Genomic DNA, 26,278 nt, shown 5'->3' with positions numbered 1-26,278 from the left:
AAAAACTCGTGATAACCACACCAACCTGGTCATTAGAATTGTTCCAGGCGCGGAAGGTTTCACATACTTAACGTTCAATGAAGGCGACACAGTTCCCATTGCTTACAAATCTCATCTGTACACTTCGGCTGAGCTGCGATTTTCCACTGTTGAAAAAGTCTTGACAGCAGTTCAGATGGCGATCCTGAAAGAACGAGCGCTATCACAAGGAAAGCGCATGCTGGTGGTAACACCGTTTCCTGCTCTCGAAGCAGTCACAAAAGCTAGTGTACCGAATTCAAAGGCTTTACATCCAAGGTGGATACAATGGGCGACCTCCTTAGCTTCGCCTGACGTCGAATACATCTTTGACGCGGCGTTGCAGACTCAGGAGAGTTTGGAGTATGAATTTGTTTATCTAGCTCCTCTGTCATTGCGCCCTATCGAGGAATACCATTGTGTCATATACACTGACGGGTCGGCGCAACCCGCGACTGGATCAAGGCACGCTTATTCAGCGGCTTGCGCAATTGTAGTCGGTACTTTCGTAAATGGAGAGTTCCAATCTGATGCAGTGCATACGCAGTCATTGGGTGATTGTACCGCGCAGTTGGCGGAGCTTCATGCTCTAGTGCTTGCACTTGAGTTTGCTGATTACAGGGTCACTACTCTTATAGTGAGTGATTCTTACTATTGTGTTCAATCTTACAACGACAATTTGCTTTTTTGGATTATGAATGGTTTTCGTGATTTCAAAGGTGGCACAGTGAAGCATAAAACGCTTTGGGCTCGGGTGGCAGAACTTAAAGGGAGTCTGCCACTTGTGAATGTAATTCACACTCTTGGTCACCAACGGGTTGGTGTCCATGCTGTCGGTAACAGTTTGGCTGACGAGGCAGCTAAAACCGCAGTGGCGACATATTTAGTAGCAGCAGTTACAAGATCAAAATCTAAGATTGATGCTGACATCTTGGCAGCTATTGCTGCTTCTGAGACAGGGACAGGCTTCCCTAGAGGTTTCTCTTCTCGATACCATTATCACTTAAGTCCTGATAACAACCCGTTAGTGAGGATTAACGACGTTGGTGATAGATTGATTCCCAACGCGGACTACAGACCAAATTTGATAACGGCTGCCCACGAAGGTGTTGCGTCTGCGCATGCTGGAGTGTCAGCAAAAATGTCTCTTTTGCAGCAACGTTACTGGTGGTACGGTTTGTATAAACAAGCGTGGGCTTATGTACTTCGTTGTGACATTTGCCAGCAGATTAAACCTTCTTCTGTTGCGCGTCCACCTCCAACGCAGCTGCATATATCTAATCAACCACTTGCGTGTGTTTATTTAGATCACTGTGGTCCTTTTACCTCTGATACTGCGTACAAGTACATCTTGATTGCAGTGGATTCGTGCACACGTTTTCTGTGGGTGTGGCCACAAAGGAGTGCTGATGCCAGGACTGTCATCAAAGTATTGCGTGTCTTTATAGGGAGTTTTGCATGTGGTACCCTTCACTCTGATCAGGGCCCGGCGTTCGCCTCTAAGGCGTACAAAGAAGCAATGAGAAGTTTGGGGGTCCAAGTCAAATTTTCGTCTCCATACCGGCCTGAGGGCAATAGTGTTGTGGAACGAATGAACCGTGACCTAAAGCAATCGTTGACAGCCAAGGTATTAGGTACAGGCCGGAACTGGCTTGCCCACTTGTATGACGTCCAACGTGCACTTAATAACCTCCCTAGAAGGTCTCTGGGTGGGAGGACCCCTTACATGATGCTCTTTGGAGTGAGAATGTTTGTTCCGGACCTTGACGGTCTAGACATGGCGGCGGCTGCCGCGCCTTTTGACCTAGATGACCACTGTGCTGTATTGAAGAATCTACAAGAAGCAAGAGACACTCTAGCAAAGGAACACGTGCCCTCTACATCCGAAGAAGCGCTCCTGATTCCGGTAGTCGGCTGGCTACCTCGAGTTGGTGACTTGGTCCGTGAGAAGGTGGAGAACAAGAAGGAGTTTGGCCCCTCTTATCGTGCACCAGTCCTGGTGCTTGGGGGTATTGGGTACACGTACAGTTGTTTTACCCCCACTTCCTGGTCGCAAAGGTAACAGGTACATTTCAATTGAGAATGTCAAGCTACACAGGGTGGCCGATTCTCCATAGAATGACACCTTCGGTTTCCTGCCCTTCGATGCTGAGAAACTCTGTTGTGATGCCACCCTCTATCATCGTGCCTGAGGTTTCCATTGAGATGCTTACAGTTACTGATCCGCCTGTGCCACCTACTGCTGGTGGTTTGCCTGATGATCCTGAGTATGCTTATCCTGCAGAAGTCCCTTTGCTCCTATTACATACAACAACACTTACCCAGTCCCATTCTTCCTTTGAAGCTGAATCATTGACTTCCACTGCCCCTTCCAAAATTTCTATATTTTTTGCCTGGTTCAAGAGACATTTTTTGGTTGCACCTTGGACTTACATCTGGTTGGTGCTGATTTGTATTTTTTTATTCATGACAATTGGCTTTGTGGTAGTGTTTTTTAGACTTATCAATGGACACTACCTGAATGAGAGTTCTGCAATTCAATTAATTGATGGAACTTTGGCCCCCCATTCCTCATCACACATCATGAAAAGAGACCAGACGTTTGTGAACATCACCGCCTGGCCTGTACGTGATGGGATTGCTTGGGATGCAGTGAACTTTCAAATTCATGGTCCCACCGAAGTTATTAATGTGCCAACTGTTTTTCGTGTTTCTATGGGTGATGTAGTTAAACAAAACATCCGATCAGATGATTGGGATGTACAAGCAATAGAAGCATTGTTTTCTGATTTAAAATATTATGCTGCATTTGATACTGAAGATCTATATTTAAATACTGCAAACTACGATGAGCAATTTTGTTTTCAACATTATGGCACACATTTCCTACACAGAGCAAATACTTTTCGAAATTTTGTTAATTTCACTCAATGGGAACATTGTCCTGTCCCTATGCCTGGCAGCTCTGCCACTTTATTGAAAAAATTCACATACTTTTCGGATTTTAGTGTGTCAAACCCTGATTCTTTTTATTTTAAGGTGGCGGTAGAACCCACTTCTAAGGTCAGATTGACACACACAAAAATTATTATATTCCAAATCCTTTATGGATGAATTGGCTATTGGAGGTTATGACGTATGGAAAGCTACTATCAATCTTAAATCGGTTTGGGGAACTAAACCGTGGCAGGTACAAGGAACAGAAGCTTTGCATCGTGCCTGTCTTATCCCAAACCATATATTATTTTTGAATTCGTCTATTTTTCAGACCACCTGTTTTGGATTGGCTATATCTAAAAAATTACTTTCCCCCTCGATACCGGATCTGGGTGCTTACCCTGGTTGGGAGAATCACTCAGATCTGTCCCTTACTATGTTGCAGTCCCTTGTTTCCAACGGCACATTCAATATTTCTACATTGAATCCTGAGGGTTGGTTGGTTTGGCAAACAAGCTCAGATTCCTGTCAACGTCGGTTTCTGGATTTGGCTCCAGGGTATACACAACTTAGGGTTGACCCTCGTTTTACATCTTCACACACTGTGACTACCTACTCTGTAGGTAAGTTATGTCAGTCATGGCTGCAACATTCCACGTTTGCTTCAGTTAAGCTACATTTATCACGATTAAATGAAAAAATAGATTTGAATGATTTTATTAAGGGTCCTGCAAATGGCAGGTCCAAACGATGGGTTTATGCTATTTACAATGAAATTTGGAAATTGTCGCAAATTGAAGCTGCTTCTAGATTACGGGCTATTGACCAGGCCAATATGGAAAAAGTATTGGCTGTGATAGATAATAGTATTAATACTTTGTCTTCTAGAATTTATACACTAGATAATATTGTTTCTTCTGTCGTAGACATTGTGCAAGATGATGTATCTGTGTTGTATCATGGCCAAAATCAGTTGCGTTCAATTCTGCAGTTTGCATGGACATTGCAAACGTTAAAGGCTGGGAAAGTCCCTTGGGATTACATGAATATTTCATCGTTGTTCCTTCCTTTTAATTTGACAGCTAAACAGCAGTTCATGTCCATGAAAGATGCAACTTACGCATTGCTGCACATTGAAAAATTAGAACCTTTACCTTTTTCTGTTGCTGAGTTGAATTCAGCCGTGTGGATAATACACGGATTGGTCACTTTACCTTTTAGTCTGTTTAAATTTAGTTTGTGCATGAAGCATTATGCCATTGGTAGATATGAACAACTTGGTGATGCGTTCCTGCACGAAGTTTGGTCACTTCCGTTCACTTACAGATGCGTAAGGGATGGCAAGGAGGTTTACTTAAAAGGTGAAGAATGCACTTCCGCTCCTGATCATTCTGTGGTTTGTAGACATATACAATTACATGGCGCTTGCAATATACACGCTCCTAATTTGGCTTGTGTCCTAAAGGGGATTCCAGTGCCAGTTATAACGTCTTCTTTTAAGCTGCTTGCCAACGGTAGTTATTTGCTTTTAAATAGTGAAGCTTGCTGTGGGATGCTAGTGGGTATTCCTTACATAGTCACTGTTTCGCAAAAGGTGGTTTGCTGTAATAACGTCCTTTTCCCACCCCCGCAAGGCCGACTCGATATATCCATCTGGCCAGCGATTCCAACCTTGAACGCAGAGTTCAATAGGATGAGCAGAATAAGGGCTCTTTTGTCTAAGAAGGAAGTTGCGTTGACTTCGTCCCGTGAAACATTTCTTCTTAATGTGGCGAACACACGCACTGAGGTACAAGCTCTTTTAAATACTGACCTCCCCCTCCATTTTGGAACCTTGATTCAAACTATCTTTAATGCCTCGTCTACGACTGGCCTTGTTCATTTTTTTAAAATTGTGGGCTCGGGCCTCGTGACATCTTTCCAGACTGTTTTTGGTGTGATCCCCGCATTTTTACATTCTATTTTTTCGAGTGTCTTCGGAGGGTTCCCCTTGCTCCTCGCTTTGGTGGCTGGGATCCTCTTGTTGATTTGCGCACTTCGATATGGCTGCACACCAGGAGTTGGGAGACAGCATGCTCCGCCTGCTCCATCTTCGTAGCCGGATGCTTGATTATTAGGGCGCTTTCCCTCTGGCGGTCTTAAGCGTCAAGTATGGATTGTCTTTCCGGTTTCCCTTTTTTACTTGTGTACAACCTGTCTTTCATTGCCTAGATTGTCCCTTCCAGTGGGCTCTGGACTTGTGCCTGTCAAACTTGGCGTCACCTGACCCGGATTTTGATGAACTAATGTGTCCCTTAGTGGCTCATAATTTTGATTGTTCTGGTGTTGGGTTTATGGCTTTGGGTGCTGCACAAGGAGTCCTTGGTAACTGGGATATCGGAGAGGCGGCTATTGAATTCCTTGAAAGGAGTTATATTGAGGATGCTGACAGTTGTCCTATTGTGGTGCTGGATGCTCCGATAATTGATGAACACGTGTGTTCCTTTCCCTTGCTAAATTGGATGGCAGATACTTTTGCGGACTGCTCCAATGATTTCCTCTTGGAAGCTGTTGCAACTTACGGTGCATATACCTTTATGGATTGACTGATTGACATTGTCGCTCCAGGGTGCATCCAGGGCTGTTCATTTTTCATTGAACATTTTTTAAACTATTTTTTTAATTCTCGGACTTTACACTTACCTTATATGGACTTATAGTTCATGCCCTTGGTTCCGTTCTATATCACTTGAACTCTGCGTTCTTGATAAGTGTATCCCTATTGGTTCGTGCTCCGATCATGGGGGGGGTGTAGGATGGATTAAGCCACGCCCTATTTACAACACTAAGTTAGCATAACCGAGATAATTGTTAGCAAGCCAGCTTGCCGTTTCTGCTGCGCTGCACACGACTCTGTTGTTATGTGTTATTCGTTTTAGAAATGCTGACTCGACTTTGCCTTACAGGATAACAAACTGTTGTTTCACATTCTTAACAGTGAAATGTGCCCTTGGTCTGTACATCATGTAAAGAACGAGTCTGGGTCACTAGAAGGTACAGAGTGTTGTGATTAGATTGATCGTACCACTTTTTAGACATATCATACATGCAGCTGCCAATATCTGAAGGACAAGCGACTTTAATATTGCAGAACAGTTTGGGTTTGCACACATTTGAACAGAAGAGCTGATGCATGAGAGAGCTAGCTGATCCTTTGATGTGATTCTACTAAGCTGATCTATACGGTATGGGGTCCCCCCTGTTAACCTAAGAGACCTTCTAATAGTCTAATAATAATAATGTATTAGATTCTAGAGAAAGGAGTGTGGCTGTATACCACTGTCATTATTAGTATGATTGCTCCTTTCATTTTGTATGGTATTGTAATAATGCTTATGGTTCTGATCTGTACCGTTAGTCTGCTAGTGTTAGCCAAAGTACTGCATCTTAGGATGCGAGGTTTATAAAATAAACTCTTTAAACTTTACCGTGTCTGTATTATTCTGTTGTGGACTAACAAAGAGATACGAACAGGTATTTCGGATTCCCCCCACTCCTTAGAAATATCTAAGTCGCTTGTTCTGGTTTGTCTATACATTGGGACCGCCTAGCTAGATCTAGGCTAACGAATGGGATACTAAACTAGTCGGATAAGGGGTTCTTGGTTCTGAGGGGAGTTTTCTGGTACACCACAATTCTCTGAGGTCCTGGTCTCCTGCGCATAGTTCTGTGCATAAGCAGAATCCCTGCAACAATAGTAGCTCACCCTTAAGCTCCTGTGGTGTTAGATAAGGATTTCTAGTTTATAAAGCGTGCTCACCACGAGTTTTTTTGAAAGTTTGCATTCACAATGCAAATCCTTTCCTAGTACCATACAAATGGCTCCTAAAGTGTAAACACTACATTGCCCAGAAAGCAATGCGATGAAATAGAAAAGAACACCACCAACAGAATAGGTAATCTGTTTCCTTTGGGTATGTTTACATAGACTACATTGCCCAGTAAGCAACGTGACACAATAGAAAATTAACACGCCATCTTGGTTGCGGACACAGTGATTCAGCGGAGAATGCCGCTCACGGCAACAAGGATTTGGGTGAGCTGCTATGAATCGGGTGTGAATTTGCCAAGCCGATTACCCACATTAACTAGTGAACTGAACCGCGTTGTCAAAGCAAGTCAGACACCCGGAATAGAGGTGATTGTAAATAATTTGCCTATAAAGTGAGAATGATTAACCTGGCGTACTTATACACTTTAAGAGCCATTTGGATGGTACTAGGAAAGGATTTGTGTTGTGAATGTGAACTGTCAAAAAAACTCAAGGTGAGCACGCTTTATAAACCATAAATCCTTATCTAACACCGCTGGACCCCAAGGGTGAGGCACTATACTTTTTTGAAGGCACTTAGAGGCTTTAACCAATGTGATATGTTTGACCCATGTAATGTTCGAACACAACTTATGAATTTATAGGGATCATTACACAAAATTAACCACTAGCATGAGTGCATGCAAAGATCGTAGTTGAACCGCTAGTAACTTAATGGACAGCAGACATGGGAGAATGCATGGGACTCTACATGAATAAAAAAAGAAGTATATAAGAAATAAGCACAACACTAAAAAGGCACTTTCTTGCTATAAAATCACCACAAAATATGCTTTTTTCATTAAAATGTTTAAACAAATAGTTTCTTCAAATAGGACCATTATCCAAATTCTGATTTACTACTCTTTTTAGTATGGTCACGATTGAAATTTAAGCCCTGATGAAGACCTCGACATAAAAGCGCATATATCCCTGATCTCCACAGAGGTCAAAACGCGTTGCCATGAGAACTGGGGAAGCATTTAGAGATCCTCCTCTTCACATGAGTATAATATATCACTTGTGGACATAAAACAGAGATAAAAGGCATTTAGAATAGAACAGAGGCTTAAACAAGAGAAGGAATCTGAAAAATGCTCTTTCATCCCTAAAGGGGAAACACATGAGATGTAGTGAATGGAAAAAACTCAAACACTGTACATCTTCACCTTCTTCACAAGATTTTTGGATCATGCTAAACTTGTTATCTGTAATTGTTATGTTTTTTTCTCTTTATGACGATTTTTTTCTTTTCTATATCAGTTTTGTAAACAGGTTTTTTTAATTAATTGTGGTTTGTTTGACTTGATTTAATGTTGTACATATATACTGCAGATGAAGTACCAATGGTAAAATGAAAAAAAGTATTGTGATACAAATGAAGAGAAAATAAATCATGAGATTACTTCCTTAAGACACTGGATTAATGTGGATGTTGTGTTGGAAAATTAGTAATGGAGTGATGACTATGTGGGGGATATAAATGTTGTGCTATTTCATATAGATCCCTCCCCACAGATAGGCCCCCACTTTTAGAAAGTTGGCATTTTCTTGCCATAACAATTTGATGCCTCTGTGGTATCTTGCATGGTACATCATTGCTACAGCCTCCAGCCTGTATCCTGGGTCACGTGACTAGGTGTAGCTGACATTTGGCCTATGTGTATTCCTCACAGACAGCATCCCAAAGTGCGACTGAGTGTTGGCATGATGGGCTATCATGACCTAATGAGAGGAGCTGTCACCTACAACACTTGCACTTTAAATAGGCTGCCTCAGCACACCCACAAAAGACTTCACACTAGTCTATTGGCTCCTCAAACTCCTTGGAGCCTTTGCAGGGCAAATAAGGAAATATCAGAATCAGATGTGATGGGACGTTTAGAACTTTCTCCCACTTCAAAACCGGCATCAGATATAAATATTGGACCCTCAGACCAACTATTCAGATCACTTCTGGACCTGTGGAAGTCTCAGAGGGACTGCCATGCTGCCCTGCTGCTGAAAGGACTGCCCTGCTGCTGGAAGGGCTGCCATGCTACCCTGCTGTGAGAAGGACTGTCCTGCTGAGGAGGGAGGAGTGGACGAGCTCCTTGAACACAGAACCATCAGAGTTATTCAAAGGGCTAGCTGACTGGACACTTGACTTACATCAGAGCATACTACTCCTAGCCAAACTGCGGGCTCCCTTAGAACTGATGCAGCGTGGACCAACGCGATGCATTGCGACACAGGACCTCACATCTCAGCACCTTGCAGCTCTTGATCGGCAGCCTCATTGTAACTGATGCAGCACAATGCATCTTGATGCAGGACCTCTCATCGCAGTATCTTGCAGATCCTGACGTTGCACGACCAGATTTACAATTCCAAATCTCCATTTTTACTTATTGGATTCATATCATTCTAGTATCATTTTATTTATTAAAATGTGCTCTATTTTATTAGATTGGTGTGGGAGTTTTCTTGATTTGTGTTTTCACTTTCTTACTGATTGAGCGCTGCATACATACTTTACACATTGCCTCTAAGTTAAGCCTGACTGCTTTTGTGCCAAGCTACCAGAGAACTAAGAACAGGGTAATTTATTTAATTTTTGCAGTTTACTCTGAAAAAGATTGTGGTTGTTGCTTGGGCTGGGTTTTAGGCCTCTCAACCAATAATCTGATTTCTCAAACCAATTTACTCTGTCCACAACAATTTCGGCATCCAATGCCAAGAATATCATCCTTTTATCCCCACTATTTTCTATCTCCAATAGGTGCAATACCTTCTTAGTATTATGCCCAAAGTAGCTGCCAGTTATTAAGTCAGCTTCAACCAAGGTGTATCAAGGAATGTACCGCTCCCTGGTTGCATCGAGATCAGTAGTTTGTCATCAACATTTAGAAGGGTTATTGACCTGAATGAGGTGTAGTCCATAGGGTTTTTATCATGCTTGAGCACTGGTGAGATATTGGTGTCAGTCATGTTAGGGGTAGCTGTTTTGGTGTAATGGATCTTCCTATAATCCCCAAATGGGAGGGAGAACTTGTGGGTCAAATATCTTGCAAGACTCAGCTGTGAAGCTATCTGACACCTAGAGCTTTAGCTAATTTTAAGCCTGAAATTGCTTGCAAAATCTCCTCTTTCGTTATAGACTTTTCCAGGCTGGTCTGTTTATCCATAGTTACCTTTAGGAGTATTGTTTTTTGTAGGAACACTCCTCTGACCTCAATTCTTGTTGTGTCACTTTTATAGAGGTAACAATAATAGTCTCCAAAAGTCTCCACTTTCTCTTTGAACTTGCATGTTTGCTGTTCTCTCAGGAGGCTGGCTAACTGTTTGCCAGCCTTGTTGACTCCTTTAAAATATTGCTTAGTTGTGCAATAAGTAGCTGACCGTATCTTATTCTGATGCTTTACATAGACCTCTTAGTGCTATCACCTCACGCCATTGCATTTGGGACTGAGGGTGTTTGTAGTGACTCTCAGCCTTCAGCAATTCTTTTTAGGTTGAGCCCAGGCAGTGCGGATACGCTGTCTGCAAGACCTGGTGTAAGCAGCATACGGAGTGTAATACCCCCTGCTGCTTGCCATTAGTTAACTCATCTGTTGCTCTTCTTTCCTGGCTCCTTATTGGTTGGCTCTCCCAATACATCACTTCCATTATATCACAAGCAACACCAACCAACTACGGTTTTGGTACGCAATAAGGGGCAGATTTACAAGCCTCTTGCGCCACTTTTGCGTCGCTTTTCCCATGTTAAAACTGACGCAAAAGTGGCGCAAGGCGCTTGTAAATCTGCTCCTAAGTGTTTAGCTCTTTCATTTAGGGACTACTTCTTTTGTCTTCTGGTAGGTATATTCTATCACCGCGGCACCTAGCGCGGCACACAGTTTCATGTTTATTTTTGGTATCATTTTTGGTATCACCATGGCGCCCGCTTCATGGGCCACCATGCATATAACTTAAATGTGCACGGGCGCCGCGCTTTATATTTTAGCACAGCGCCGCTTTCATCATTATTGTTGGCTGCTTTCTTTTCGTTGTCTATTGTATACGCAGTGGGAACCGTTTCTCATGAAACCAGCACCCCCTCCCATAGCTTTGTGCTTACCAAACTTCAGCTGAATACGTGTCACTGCTGGGGCAGGGACGAGGGCAAACAGGTTAGAACAGACACCGTGTCATGGTAAATGTGCATAATTAGCCCCTTGTCTCATCTCTTTCATCATGAGAGAAAGCAGCGTCAAGGCACTGACTGCATGCGCCTGCACTGGAGGGGCTGGGAGTCAAATACTAACAGCGGCCATGAAGGAAGCTGCGGCAGAGGCCTCACGAGCCCTGCTTCTGGAACGCATCGCGGTGTGTGTATTCCTTTTTAGTTTTTTTTCTTTAAACAGTTTTGTAGTTTACGAGCTTGACCCGGAGGCGCTTTATACGAGCATCAATTATATTCCACAAAATCACATTGATTTTTCGTAGGCAATGAGATAGTACGTGACTTGACTGGAAGCCTGGGATACTGAGCCAACGCGGAGACTCGAACCTGGTTTTCCAGCTCCACAGCCAGCAGGGCTGTGTGTGTGTTAATACTTTTGCACAGCACACTGAGTTCTGGTGCCACCCCTCGCTCCTCACCTCTGAGGGCTTGGCAGGTGATTCAAGTTTGTGCATAACAACTGTCTTACTTGTTTGGATTACACGTTGACATTACATTTTACGGCTTTACAGAATGTAGGCACAAGCACATACCATCTTCTGCACAGAACCACATATTTCTCAACTTCGCCACTAAAACGCGTCCTGCATCTCGAATTTCTATTAGTGTAATAAATAGATTACTGTTTTAGAATTATTTCATACTCTTCTGTCAATAGGTTTGGCTTAATAAATCTAGTAATTCAAAAAGACTGTGCACTAAGAACTATGTTTTGCCCTCGGTGACTATGGCTGTCATATCAAATATCCCCTTTTTTCCTCTCAGTATTGGACAGGGTTATCCTAAAATTATGTTCGCCACTAGAATTCTTTGTGGGATGATGGCAATGGGGCAGGTAATGTGTCCAAGTAATGTGGTGCAACCTATGATGATTCCCATACCTGAGCGAGGGTGAAGACAATCTGCATTGCCTGATGTATAATTTCCCCAATAGCCAAAATTCTCAACAAGCTTTGAGCCTCTAATAGCTCGGTCCATCATTTGTATTGTGCAGGATACTGGCCCTTGGTCAGGGAGAGTAATGGGCCCTTGCTCTACACCACCTAACATGAGCAGCAAGCGTTTGTCTAGCATCACATGTTGTAGTTTGGCCTAACTCTTATGTAACACTGAACAGTGGGAGTAATCATCCCTCTGCCGGTACCTCATTCTCCAGCTATCTCTTTGGCCCACCCCTGAGATCACTTTCATGCCTCCATGATGGTTTTGCTCTGTGCCTACATCCTTGTTCTTGACTAGGATTTTGTTACCTTGCACAAACAAAGGGCAGGTTGTCCGGGACCTCAGTGTATCCAAGACGTTCAGCAGGAAGAACTCCTGTTCCTGATTAGGGGCATACACCACACCCACCACTAGTGTGCACCACCAGCACCTACCCCTGACTGCCACCCATCGCCCCTCTATGTCTAGCTCATAATCTTCCACCACAAGGTCTAGATTTACAGTGGAAAAGGAGTGCCACAAACGTGACCTTTCTGGGTGCAGATGAGAAGACTGAATCATGAATACCCTTGATCTCAGCCTACGGCGTTAGGCTTCTAGGAGGTGAGTATCTTGCAGGGAATCAGACATCTTATCCTAGCTGTTTCAGCCCATGCAATATATTCTCAATTGTCTTGGTGGGCGTTCAAGTCTCTCACATGGTACAGCATTATTTTAAGGTCCATGCCCCTGTAAGCTTTGTAGTCCTTCTATCCCTTCCTGTCTTTGTTTATTGAGTCGTCATGTCACGTGAGCCTTTGCTATAGTTTTTTGCATGGTAATAGCTAGGGTAATCCCCCTTCTCCCCACATTATCTCCTTCAACTGATTCCTGTAATAAATCTTTAAACTATTAAGTTTCAGAAACTTTTCCTGCCACCCCCTTTTCTTCGCCAGCTTACCAAACGTGTGTATAATCGAGCCTGCTTGATTTTTAAATCTGAAAGTCGGAATATTTTGGAAGACAATAAAGGGCTTTCTATTGTTGTATATTTTAATTGATTTTTGAGGAAAAAAGTTCCAAAAAGGGGCGTGTCCAAGATGGCGGCTGTGTAGGATGCACATCTTGGAGCTCCGCCTGTTTTTAGACCCAGCTGCAACATAGCGAGTGAAGTTGGCATCCTGATACAACTGGAGGGATGGTGTGTCAGCGGGCAGCAAGCGGAGGCGTCGCAGGGGCTGACAGCGGCAGAGGAGAGTGGAAGGACGCGGTCCCGGTGGCGGGGCGAGGCTCGCTTGTGAGGTGCGATGGTCCTGGATCGAAGGATACCTGGAGAGAGGCATGCTACGACAGGCCTCCCTGAATCGAGGATCGGGCCCTAGCAACGTAGTGGAGGACCGCTGGCCCCCTCAGGCAGACACTAGTCGCGGTGAGTAAAGACGCTGGGGTGTGGGGTAGCAGTTCATCGTTTGCTGCAGTGCAAGAGAGGGCCCGCGCTCACCACCGCCTCCCCTCCATCCCAGCCCACGGACTGATTCTGGACCCAGGAGGTGAGGGGGCCCAAGACCTTACCGACACTGTGCTTCACCCCTGCCTGCTGGTGGCTGCGGGATCCTTTTACCAAGCATTTGATTTAGATGCCCTTGGCACACCCAGTGCACTATACTAGGATCTGACTAGTAAATCAAATATGCCAATCATGGAATCACTAATACATAACAATAATTTACAAAGGGAGCACTTGCACTTTGGCACTGAACAGCATCTAGGCCAGCAAAAACATAGGAGGCAACAGCAAAAAAATGGAAGGGAGACCCATGCCAAAGGTGCCAGGTCTAACACTAATGCTCCAACATACTCATTAAGGGAGTGCCGGCCAGGGCCATTCTGAACTTCTTGGAGGGATTTGTGACTCGACTTTTCAAACACGTGACACCCTCTTTACAAGACCAGGAGATAGTCTTGAACCACATGCATCAGGGCAGGAGACCAGCAACCACACCGGGCCAGCCTCAGGACATACTCACATGCCTGCACTACTACAAGCAGAAGGAAGCAATGATGGCGGCGACCAGAGACTTGAGATCCATCAAATTCGAGGGCTTCAAGGTTTGGCTCTATCAAGATCTGGCCTGGCTACACTGCAGCGCCGCAGGGCCTTGAAGCCGCTAACTGATCTTCTCCGAGCCCAAGAGATTCGCTACAAGTGGGGCCACCCTTTCTGACTTCAATTTATATGGAAGGAGGAGGTCCGGTTGGTCAGCACCTTAGCTGATACAGGTGCATTACCAGAGATGCCGGACCTGCGACGGGCTACCCCCCCAGATGTCACAGTCCTCCGAAGCATCGGACGAGAGACGGGGACTAATGCGCTCTGCCAGACGGGGGCCGAAAACACTGAATACACCGATGGAAGCCGACAGCCGAGAGGAACGCTCATGGCTCCTCCAACATCTGCAGCATGAGGCAGCCTCCGGGTCCTCGCCCGGGAACCATTGAAGGTTGAAGGCGGCTTGGTCTCTGCTGCTTCGGTGCAACTGACGTCGACCTCCCGTACTAGAGCTGCTGGGCCTTGCCGGAGCCGACTCCCAACATCACAACCAGAGGGACATACCAGCGGTGCTCACCAAGATGATCCACCTCAATTCCAACTTGCACACCCAGCTGTGACATGGACCCCAAACCGTAGAATGGTATGACTCCTGAGTGGGAGAAGTTGGTAGACTTATCGTTCATGCTATGTTATTTTTTGTGCTTCAATTGTTATTTCTTCCTCTCCCTCCCCTTCCACATTGCTGATCTTAGTCCCTCTCTGTGGGGGGCTAGCGGAGTGGTGGGGCGCTTGAGCGAGCATGCAAAGGGGTGCGAAGGCATTACACATGGTGTCTATCCTTAGCTTTAACGTTAGAGGCCTTAACTCCCCAACAAAGCGACTGGCGGTACTCTCATATATTAAAGACACTAAACGCAACGTGTGCATGTTGCAAGAAAATCATCTGATCCAACAAGACTGGCAGCGGATGCGCTCCCGCTGGTTCGACCATCAATACTTCTCCTCCGGTACTACTAAGAAAGCGGGAGTCACCATTCTTTTCGCCACACACTTGGGCGGGTGGAGGGCATTTTCATGGACATCCTGGGGCGAGGGTTAGCATTACACATACAGATAAAGAGCTCCAGGAACATAATGGCCACTATCTATGCACCCAATGACAAACAGGAACTATTCTTCAGGGACGCCCTGGGGCGACTGCTCTGTACTCCAGTCAAGGAGATGGTGGTGGGGGGCGACAGAAGTCTCACCATGGGCACCAAAGGTTGGCTGGCCGAAGCGGGGCTTGTTGACATTTGGCATCACACGCATCCCAGGGAAGTAGATTACACATTCTTTTTGGCGGTGCACCAAACATATACACGGATTGACTACTTATTCACCACACAAGGGATAACGGGGGCCACAACAGCCGCAGATATAGGGGAAGCTTCTCTTTCTGACCATTCCCCCATTAGTCTAAATTTTCGCCCCCACTGCATTCATCAACCTCCCATCGCTGACACCTCAACACAACACTCCTCACATATGATAAGGTGCGTTCGGTCACTCTAGGAGCACTGACCTCCTTTCGGGAACACAATGATAAAGCCGACACGACAAGTGCCACACTGTGGAAGACACTAAAGGTGGTTCTGCACAGCCATTTTATTGGCACTGCAACTGGCTACATCAGGGAGCGGAGAGATAAGCGGGGTCTGCTAGAAAGTCAGATTAAGGAATTGGAGACAGCGCATGCCCGAACGGGAACCGTGATGGTGCGTCGACAACTGACGGCTGCACAAAAACAGCTACTTGCCATAGATTGGGGAGGGCAGAGTACGCCTTATTGTGACTGCGTGAAAAATACTATGCAGGGGGCAACATGGCAGGGCGCATGTAAGCACACCGACTGCGGGCACAGGTGTTAGAACGACGGATACCTGAAATATGTGGGGCTTAAGGTTCCGCTTTCACCACAGACTAAGGCACTGTGGACTCCTTCGGAGCATTCCATAGGGCCCTCTACTCTGCTGATCCGCCACAGGATGCAGAGATAGAAACATATCTATCCCGGGTCTACTCAACTGAAGTAGAGGTGCCCGTGTACACTGCCTAAGAGAAGGACATCACGGTAGAAGACCACCACTACCACCACCACCACCAATACTACCACCACCACCATCAGTACCACCACCTCCACCACCACCGATACCACAACCAATACCACCACCACCCCTAATAGCACCACCACCAATACCAACACTAACAATACAACCACCAATAGCACCACCACCCATACCACCACCATTACCAGCACCATTACCACCACCAACAATACCACCACCAATACCACCACCACCATCAATATCACCACCTCCACCATCGCCAATACCACCACCAATACCACCACTAATACTACCAACACCACCACCACCGATACCACCACCACTAATACCATCATCACCGATACCACCAATACCACCACCACCACTAATACCACCACCACCAATACCACCACTAATCCCACCACCAATACCAATACAACCAATATCACCACCCCAATACCACCACCAGCAATATCACCACCACCAATACCACCACCACCACCACCACCACTACCACCACCAATACCACGATCAACAACAGCACCACCAATACCACCACCACCAATACCACCATCACCAATACCACCACCACCAATACCCCAATACCAATAACACCACCACCAATTTCACCACCACCACCAACACCACCACTAATACCACCACCACCCCAATACCACCACCACCAATAGCATCAATACCAATACCACCACCAATACCACCACCACCAATACCACCACCACCAATACCACCATCACCAATACCACCACCAACACCAATACCACCACCAATACCCCAATAGAAATAACACCACCACCAATTCCACCACCAACACCACCACTAATACCACCACCACCCCTAATACCACCACCGCCAATACCACCACCACCAATACAACCACCAATAGCATCACCACCAATACCACCATCACCAATACCACCACCACCGCCAATACCACCACCACCAATACCACCACCACCCCTAATACCACCACCACCAATACCACCACCACCAATACAACCACCAATAGCACCACCACCAATACCACCATCACCAATACCACCACCACCACCAATACCACCATCACTAATACCACCACCACCAATACTGCCACCACCAATCAGCCACGGCCCGTATAGGGCGTGCTACCGGGGCGGTGACGTGGGGCGGGGGAGGGGCAGGGTTGTAAAATGCGGCACACGGCCGATTTCAGGTAAGTTACGGAAAAAAAAAACGAATTTTATTGCGCGCGCTGCATCGCATTTGGTAGGGTGTAGGGTATGGTCATAGGCCAGACCCTCGAGCCAACCTCCTAACTCTTTACGGCTGATGGTCCTAAACCTAAGATTAGAAAAACGTAACTGAAAAACCACAGTTAAAGTGGAGTTTTGATTACGAATAAAAACTGACAACAAAACTTTCCATTGATTTTTTTTTTCTTAAACGTTTGTTGCTATTTGATTAATTGTGCATGACACTTGGGCCTTTCCCATTGTAAGCAACTAGGTTTCAGCTTGTTAAGCTTTGTGCAGATCTGTCCAGAGAAAAAAGAGGGAGCAATAAAAATATGCATTCTACTTCTACCTCCCATATGAAATTTTGGGCTCAGCTGAAGCCTAAATCACTCAAAAACATTTCACCAAACTTTTTGTGCTTTAATTTAAATCCAGTTGTTTGAGATAGATTGGTAGGCTGGCTTCGAAGGATTGAAATTTTGAGATATGTTGGCCGCTAAACTAACAAGCATGAAACGCCAATTTCTGTCAATCACATTTGAATTTTTCCGCTTGGAATTTGCACTAACATTCAAGTTCAATGTCTTGAAAACCTTTTACAATGTTGCATGGCATGCTGAATTATCATATGCTGCAAAGCAATCTAGATAGGTTCCCTGAGTCTTGGATAACAGAGAAAGAGCATTTAGAGGGCAGTAATATTGCAAGTTCACAATCACACAGCCGTCATTTTGTAGTTGTAAACAGATGTTGTTTTCCCGAAAAACCCCAGTGTCAGTGAATTTGCAAATTCACTGTTTTAGAAAGAGGAGAAAATGATCACAAACATATTCAAATTTCACATCTTTGTTTTGTAATGAAAGAAGGTCTTACTTATTTTCACGCAATTTGTCTCAATGCAAATTTTATTTGTTCAGGCATGGCTCTTTACTCATGACTTTACGTCAAAGACAGAGTATTAAAGAAGCAATGTCATGACTGCAGATTTTGGAGAGTACAAATTTGGCAGTATTTACCATGGCAGTATAAGATATGACAATCCAGATCTATTTCACAGAGATGCTGTCCATTTTATTGATGCTGTCTAATTTGCAAAGTGCTATCAGACTTACCATTTAAACCCCTCCAATCACAATTCTGCACAAAACCCTACATCTCTTTAAAGAACTACCTTTTTTTTAATTTGTTGTTTTTATTGTTCTTTAAAAATAGTTATTTTTCAGTAATATGTATTCAATGTTTATTAACCATCAAAGTCATAAAACAAAGAAGTTACTTTTAAAAGATTTTCTCATCTACTTTTAGACTATTTGATGACCTTACTTGGAGAAGCAAGTAGTAGAGAAAAGCGTACAATAGAAAAGAGTGTGAACAATTCCAGAAAATGCAACCTTGATATTGTTTATGGACAGTCAGTTTGGTTTTCACAAATGAAAAAAATGACATTCTTCACTGATTTCTCCTGCAGTATATGTATATTTCACAATGATCACAATGAATAGAACAGAGTGGCAATAACTCTTGCATCTATTTTATTTTGGCACTATAGTAGAAACACCTGCCTCTGAAAATTGTTCCACTAATGTTGTTTGTGAAGTAAATTTCATACACGACGAGCTCAACATGATGGCACAAATCAATGCAGTGAGTGCTGCCTGCTTCCACATCCTACACATGCTACGAAAGATCTTCAAGTGCCCACCACAGAACACTGGACGTACTATCACACAGTACAGTGTCACAAGCAGACTCTACTATGGCAACACACTCTACAGTAGAATCTCCAAACAGCTCCTACACAGACTTCAGACCATCCAGAACACCACCTCACCCAATTCTCATCCCACTACAGAGAGCTCCCATAGCTTCCCATTTACAAACGCAGGCAATTCAAACTCCTCATTCACAGATACAAATCATTGCATGACACTGGTCTAGCATACCTGAACAATTGCATACACTTTCACCAGCCTTCCAGACACCTACGCTCAGCCTCACTCTCACAGGCACACACCCCTCACATTCACAAAAGCAAAGCAGGAGGTTGCTTGTTCTCCTACATCGCACCTAAAACAGAGAACGACCTTTCGACAACACATCAGAGCCTCCTCCTCACTTCTGTAGTTCTGCAAGAAGCTAAAGACCTGGCTCTTCAAATAACTCCATGGTGCCTACACACCTGCTCAAGCACCTGGATACCCTGATGGGTGATTACTACGCCACAGAAATCCAAATAACATAACTTAATCCGAAACTTGAACACTCTGGTTCTTGTCACCACATTGTTAAAAGTTTAATCCTTCATGCATATGATCTGCACCGTCCAAAGGCTCAAACACTACCAATCCCAACCAGTTACACCAACAACCACTACTTGCATGGGTACTTTATTCTTTTGTAGATCAAATACCAAAGGTTCTGATTCTACAGTGTAAACTGCTTCTTCTTCACTGTGCACGTTCACAAGCATCAGCCATCATGTAATGTCAGACTCAAAGCTAAACGAAACAACTTCCTAACTGAAGTAAGAGACAACTGCATATGTACCATTTATCACTTATGTTTCCTACACGATATGCTTAGGTTATATGGTCAGGTTCCGCCAAAGCACGGTCTTCACCCATGCTGATCCTCAGCTCTTAAACTCCATTAATATATTCTCAATATTCAATCTTTGCTTGAGTTCACAAACGTATATTTTTGTGTTCATCGTGCATGAATAAATGTCTAGGAAAACACAATTAGGTATTCTCATACATTTTACAATCTATTCATACTATGACCAGGGGTGTAGCTTAGTCAGTGAGATTCGGGGATTGTGAATCTCAAATTTCTCGATTAAAAAAAGCAGTGAGCTGCAAGGTGGAGAGGTAAGATGACCAGAATTCGGGATGGACTGTGTCCATGGGGAGCATAGCCAGTATTGATTTGCAATTGGTCGGCATTTGTCAAGAGTGCCCAAGTGGTTGAAAAACGATGGGCTGGAATGACACCCCAAGCGATTACAAATGGTTAGACTATTTGCAAGCATTCATCCCATCATATTTTGGGTATTTGATTGCCACTAGTATGCCTGTGAACTTGAGACTGGGACAGTTGTCTCCTTCTACTGCCAAAAAGTAGTACATTTGCACACATTCAATGAGTTCTTCTCTGGGTGTAGATTTACAACTTATTTGGAAAACCGGTCACTGTATTTAATTAAGACCCTGATAAAAAATTAACAAGTTAAAAACTCTTAGTGAAACAAGAACGATGAGAAAAATCAAAACAGACATAGAAGACCTCACTCAGGGCCACCAGACCTAACTACAAAATGTAGAATGCATTTGAGGTGTGTCACACCCCAAACACCCCAGTTGAACCCACACCCCTGTCTGTCCCACCTGGACCTGATTGTTCTTCTTTGGAGCTCATGACTACAGTCATGCGCAACACAATGGCCTGGAGTTCCAGCCCTGGGACCACTGATTTTAAACGTATTTTAGCATTGCGCACTCAACTCTAGATGGTAGAGTTGTCAAATCAGTACATGTGGACAGGGCTCCATGTTTCTAGTCCTCACCTCTCACAAATCATCTTATCAAGTGAAGAATAGACAAATGTACAAAGCTCAAGTCACAAATAGAGGGCGGTATACAGCCAAATTAATCAGGTGAGCCGAGCCATGGGGCTCGCTTGGTTTTAAGAGTCCATGCACAGGCTGAGCCATGAAACCGTTTGGTAAGTATATTGTGCAACAAACATATTGTAAAAATATGGTGCACTCTCTTCAAAATTAAAAAAAAGTGTATTTCTTTAACATGCAGAAGCATTCTACCTTACTACATCAGATTATATCACCGCATAGATAGACATTTATTAAAAGTGATACTTTTAAAAACATTACTGGCTTGTTCTCCAATGACAATGCCGTTAGTGAACTAAGAGGCAAGTGAGTAATAATGTAATCCCTAAACATGATGTTACATTTTCAATATGATATTTACTTTTACTTGTCATCATTCAGTCTGTGTTCGGATTCCAGACGAACACGGTTTTAGAACGTTAACCTTGCAGGCACTCAGTTGCGCTGTTGTGCTCTGTAGGACGTACATGTATGTTGCTGTGCTGCGATATTTTGACATTAAATAATCTAATCTTATTTGACTAATATGGATCTTTACAATGGCGACGAGCGGAGGAAGACTCCTCACAACGATGAGAAGCAGCACAGATGAAAGTTTTCCTGAATCCTGAAAAGTTCGAGTGAAGAATTGAAGTTATTTATCGGGCCAATTTAAAAAAAAAGAAGAAAAAAAAGTGGAAAGTGTGTACGCGTATGCTGAATAAGCTGCAGCCCCGTCACAATGAAGAATTCTAGATCGGCATTACTCAGGCGGGTAACTAAATAAGTGTTGCGTGTTGGAGTTTAAAAGAAATCAATTTTGAAGTATTTCACAATCGTTTGTGAAGAAATAGACGGAAGGTGATTTCACAGAAGGAAGGCAGTATGCACATGTCAGTCGTTTAAAAGTACTGTCGATGTTTTGGATATCCGATAAAGTTTGCAAATATTGGAAGTAAACAGAGGCGCTCACCGTTGGACGCGTGCAGCCCCTTTTGAAAGCTGGCCACAGCTGTTCGGGTGCCGCGTGTGATCTCCATGAAAACAGCGTTCGTGCTCTTCCGAACGAGTATCCTTCAGCGCAAAGAATTCTGGGATTGCAACACTGAATTCTGGGAAGCGCAATTGTTCGTAGGAAGAGTGAGATAAGCACGTAATAACGTGGTGGCCATTTTGTTTACTTGGATACAGCATAGCAACCAAAACGCTAGCGGTAAACGAAACAACCGGTCCAGGTAGAAAACATAATATTTTTATTTTTTTTTGCTTTTGTTTCACTGAGGAAGTTGGAACAAGTGAGTTCATATTTCATTTCTTGTGCTATTTTTGTATTTGATTAAAAAAAAAAATCCACACAGTAGATTTGCCACAAACAAGATTCTGTTGCCATCTGAGCATTGCTATATAAAATATATATATATATATATATATGTATAAGAAATAGACAGACCAATCTCTAAAGTATGGAAAAGTGAGGTTACCAACGGAGTGTGTGTTCAGAACCCAGTTCCATGATATCAAATTAAATAGAATTACTACAAAGTAGGGGTAAAAGGAAATACGATATAAATATAAAAAGAAAAAAAAATGCAGTTTGATCCTCCGGCAAAATTTTTACAATGTAAGGGAGAACCACCATTACCATGGGCAAGATGGAAGGAGGAGTTTATAAACTATATGAAGGCAATAGACGGAGAAAGGATGGGGGCAGAAAGGAAGGAAAGCATTTTACTGCATTGTCTAGGATCAGAAGGACAGATGGTTTTTGTGACATTGCCGGAGATTACTATGGTAGAGAATGCAGAAGCCACTAATGTATACAGAGAAGCATTAATGAGAATGGAGAAAAGATTTAAACCAACGAGTAATATAGCACTGAATAGATTTAAATTTTACACAAGGAAACAGGAAGAAAATGAATCTTTTGATAACTTTCTAACATCATTACGATCCCTAAGTTTACACTGCAACTTTGGAAACATTTCAGATGAAATGATAAGGGATCAAATAGTAGTTCATGTTAGATGCAAAAAAACGCAGGAACAACTATGGGTGATGGGTGACCCTAAGCTCTCAGAAGCCATTTCAACAGCAAAGGCTTTTGAACAAACTGAGAAATGGATGCATACAGTTAAGAACATTAATAGTATAAATGATAAAGCAGAAGAGATATGCACTATAAAACATCAGAATGAGGAAAAAAATGTTTCACAAGGTGTAAACTAGGTTTTATCTCATAATTCAATGTTCAAGGAAAAAACGAAATTTATGGGTAATTAAAGAAATTTGTCTTGCTACAGGTGTGGAAATAGAAATCACATGGCTTCTTATGGTGGATGTCCAGCAATCAAAAGAGAGTGTAATAATTGCGGAAGAATTGGACATTTCGCAAGTATGTGTAGAGATCAAAGGAAAAATGCGTCTTAATTTCGCCCAAGAATTTCATGCATGACAGATAGTTCAGACAAAGAGATGTGTTCACGAACAAGGGGAACTCCCATAGGCAACTCAGAAAATGCTGGATTTGTGGTGTCGGTGATGGATACCATAGGGAAAATTGAGGTGTCAGATAACGCAGAGTTTTCCAACCAGCCAATGTGTATGGTTCAGGTGGCAAATGTGGATCTTAGTCTCATGGCGGACTCGGGTTCACAATGGACTATTATTTCCAAGCAATATTTTGAAGAAAAACTTAGCGGAAAATTTGACATCAATAACATTTTTCCATCTAATATAAATCCATTAAGCTATGGTGGCTCACGTATTGACATGGTGGGCTATTTTGAAACGGTGTTGTACTTTAAAAATAGAAGTGCGAACATATATCTATATGTTGCAGTAAAAGGTATTAATGTTCTGGGTTGGAGGGACCAATGGAAACTTGGTATAATCTTAAATCCTAGACTTAAAGATCCTGTTGTTTTAGATGAGTCTTTTTGCATTAATCACATTTCAGTTACAGGTACTGAGGACATGGAAAAGGTGTTAAAAGATTCCTTTAAGGATGTATTTTCTGACTCCTTGGGCAAACTTAAAGATTACTCTCATCAAATCAGACTAAAAAATAACTTTACACCAATAAGACAGAAAATCAGACCAGTGCCAATCAACTTAAGGGAAGAACTTAAGGATATGTTAACAGATCTAGTGGAAGAAGGTATCATCGAGCCTATTGAGTCATCTGAATGGGTTTCACGCATAGTTTTGGTCCGGAAATCTGATAAAAAATTGAGACTATGTGTGGATTTGAGAGCATTAAATGCAGGCATTATCGTAGACTGTCACCCATTGCTGAACATTAACGAGGTAGTTTCTATGTTGGAAGGCGCAAAGGTTTTTTCAACGTTGGATTTAAGATCAGCATACCATCAGGTGCCTTTGACAGAGGATTCAAAAATGTTAACAGCATTTATAACTCCACAGGGCCTGTATCAGTACACTAGAATGCCTTTTGGTTTAGCCTCTGCAGCTTCTGTATTTCAAAGAATCATGTTCAATATTTTTAGAGACTTGATAATTTTGTCAAATGTTTCCAGGACGATATTCTGATTTTTTCAGCAAATGGTCAGGATCACCTCAAACATTTGTCTGAAGTATGTAGTAGATTAAAAGAGAATGGCTTGACACTGAAAGCTCACAAATGCAAAATGTTTAAAAAAAGCATAGAATATTTGGGCCATACTCTGAGTGGTGATGGTGTTGTACCTAAAAAATCTAACATGGAGGGTATTTTAAATGCACCAGCTCCGAAAAACAAAGAGCAATTACTATCTTTTGTGGGCATGTGTGAATATTACTGTAAGTTTGTAACTAATTTTGCAACAAAGATGGAGCCATTAAGAATACTGTTAAGACAGAATGCTGTATTTGAATGGTCAGAACTACAACAGCATGCATTTTCAGATATCAAACAGGAGATTGTGAATGCTCCCACCCTAAAGCCGTTTTGTATGAAGAAACACTGCATAATCACTGTAGACGCCAGTTTGTATGGCATAGGGGGAGCTTTGTCGCAAAAAAGTGCAAAGGAAGAGTGGAATGTCTGTTTTGCGTCGAGAACTCTAAATGAGACTGAAAGGCGTTATGCAGTTATAGAAAAAGAGTTACTTGCGTGCGTTTGGGCAAAAGAACATTATAGAAATTTCATTTGGGGTACCAGTTTCACTCTGAGAACAGATCATAAGCGCTTAGTTAATATACTTTCACCGGGTGGAGGCTGGAAGTCGACTGCAAGAATTGCAAGGTTAACTTCTAGGTTACAGGAATATTGTTTTGTTACAGAATTCGTACCAGGAAAAAAAATGTTACGGCGGACTTTATGTCACGTCATCAATGTATGTCAAATGATAAAGGAAAAGAGGAAGATTTAGATATTGTCACCTCTATTCAAGATGTGGTTGTTGGAGCTTTTTCAGATATTTCAGAGGAAGCATGGAAAGACAGTGAAAGAAATGATTTGTTATGGCAAAATGTAAAAAGGTTTATGCTTGAAGGGTGGCCTGAAAAAAATAATGTTTCTGAGGAACTCATGCCTATTTATAAGGTTGCAGAAGAGTTAAAGTTGGATGGTGATTTTATTTACAAGGATGGTAACTGTGTACCACTATTTGGTGTGCGAGAGACTATCCTCAAATTAGCTCATAGTTCTCATCCAGGCATGTCTGCTATGAAACGCTTGATAAGAAATTACTTTTGGTGGCCAGGAATAGATCGGATGGTAGATTGCGTAGTTAGGGAATGTGAGACTTGTTGATCCAGTGATAAGATGCTTAGGGTTGTTGTATCCCCACTTAAGAGTATGGAGTGGCCAGAAGAACCATGGAAGCAATTGGCATTTGATATATCTGGTCCCTTCTTAAACGTACCGTTGGATTCACGATATGCTTTTGTATTAGTGGATTATCATTCAAAATGGCCAGAGGTCAAGCTGGTTCAGATGGCTACCACCAAGAAAGTTTTGGATTTCTTTAAGGAAGTTTTTGCTAGGGAAGGTTGCCCTTCAGAAATTGTCACAGATAATGGGTTCAACTTATTTCTAACGATATGGAAGAATACCTCAAATGTCATAGCATAAAACACATCACAACATCCTTGTATTCACCACACGAAAATGGTCAGGTTGAACGCTTTAATCGCGTTTTGAAAAGTTACATTTCTGAAGTGACTAAGGAAAAAGAGGATTGGAAGAATTTGTTAAGAGAAAGATTGTGGATGTCTAGAATCACACAACATTCTACCACTGAAGTTAGTCCATTTCGTCTGCTGAAGGGCAGAGATCCAGCTTCTGATATTTGTCCGTGGTGGATTAAAGAAAAATGTAAAAATAACATAAGGTCTGACCATAACAAAATGGATATCAGTTTAAAGGT

The sequence above is a fragment of the Triturus cristatus genome, chromosome 2_1, assembly GCF_964204655.1.
Source record: "Triturus cristatus chromosome 2_1, aTriCri1.1, whole genome shotgun sequence".
Taxonomy (NCBI): Eukaryota; Metazoa; Chordata; class Amphibia; order Caudata; family Salamandridae; genus Triturus; species Triturus cristatus.
Note: the sequence above shows the minus strand (reverse complement) of the source record.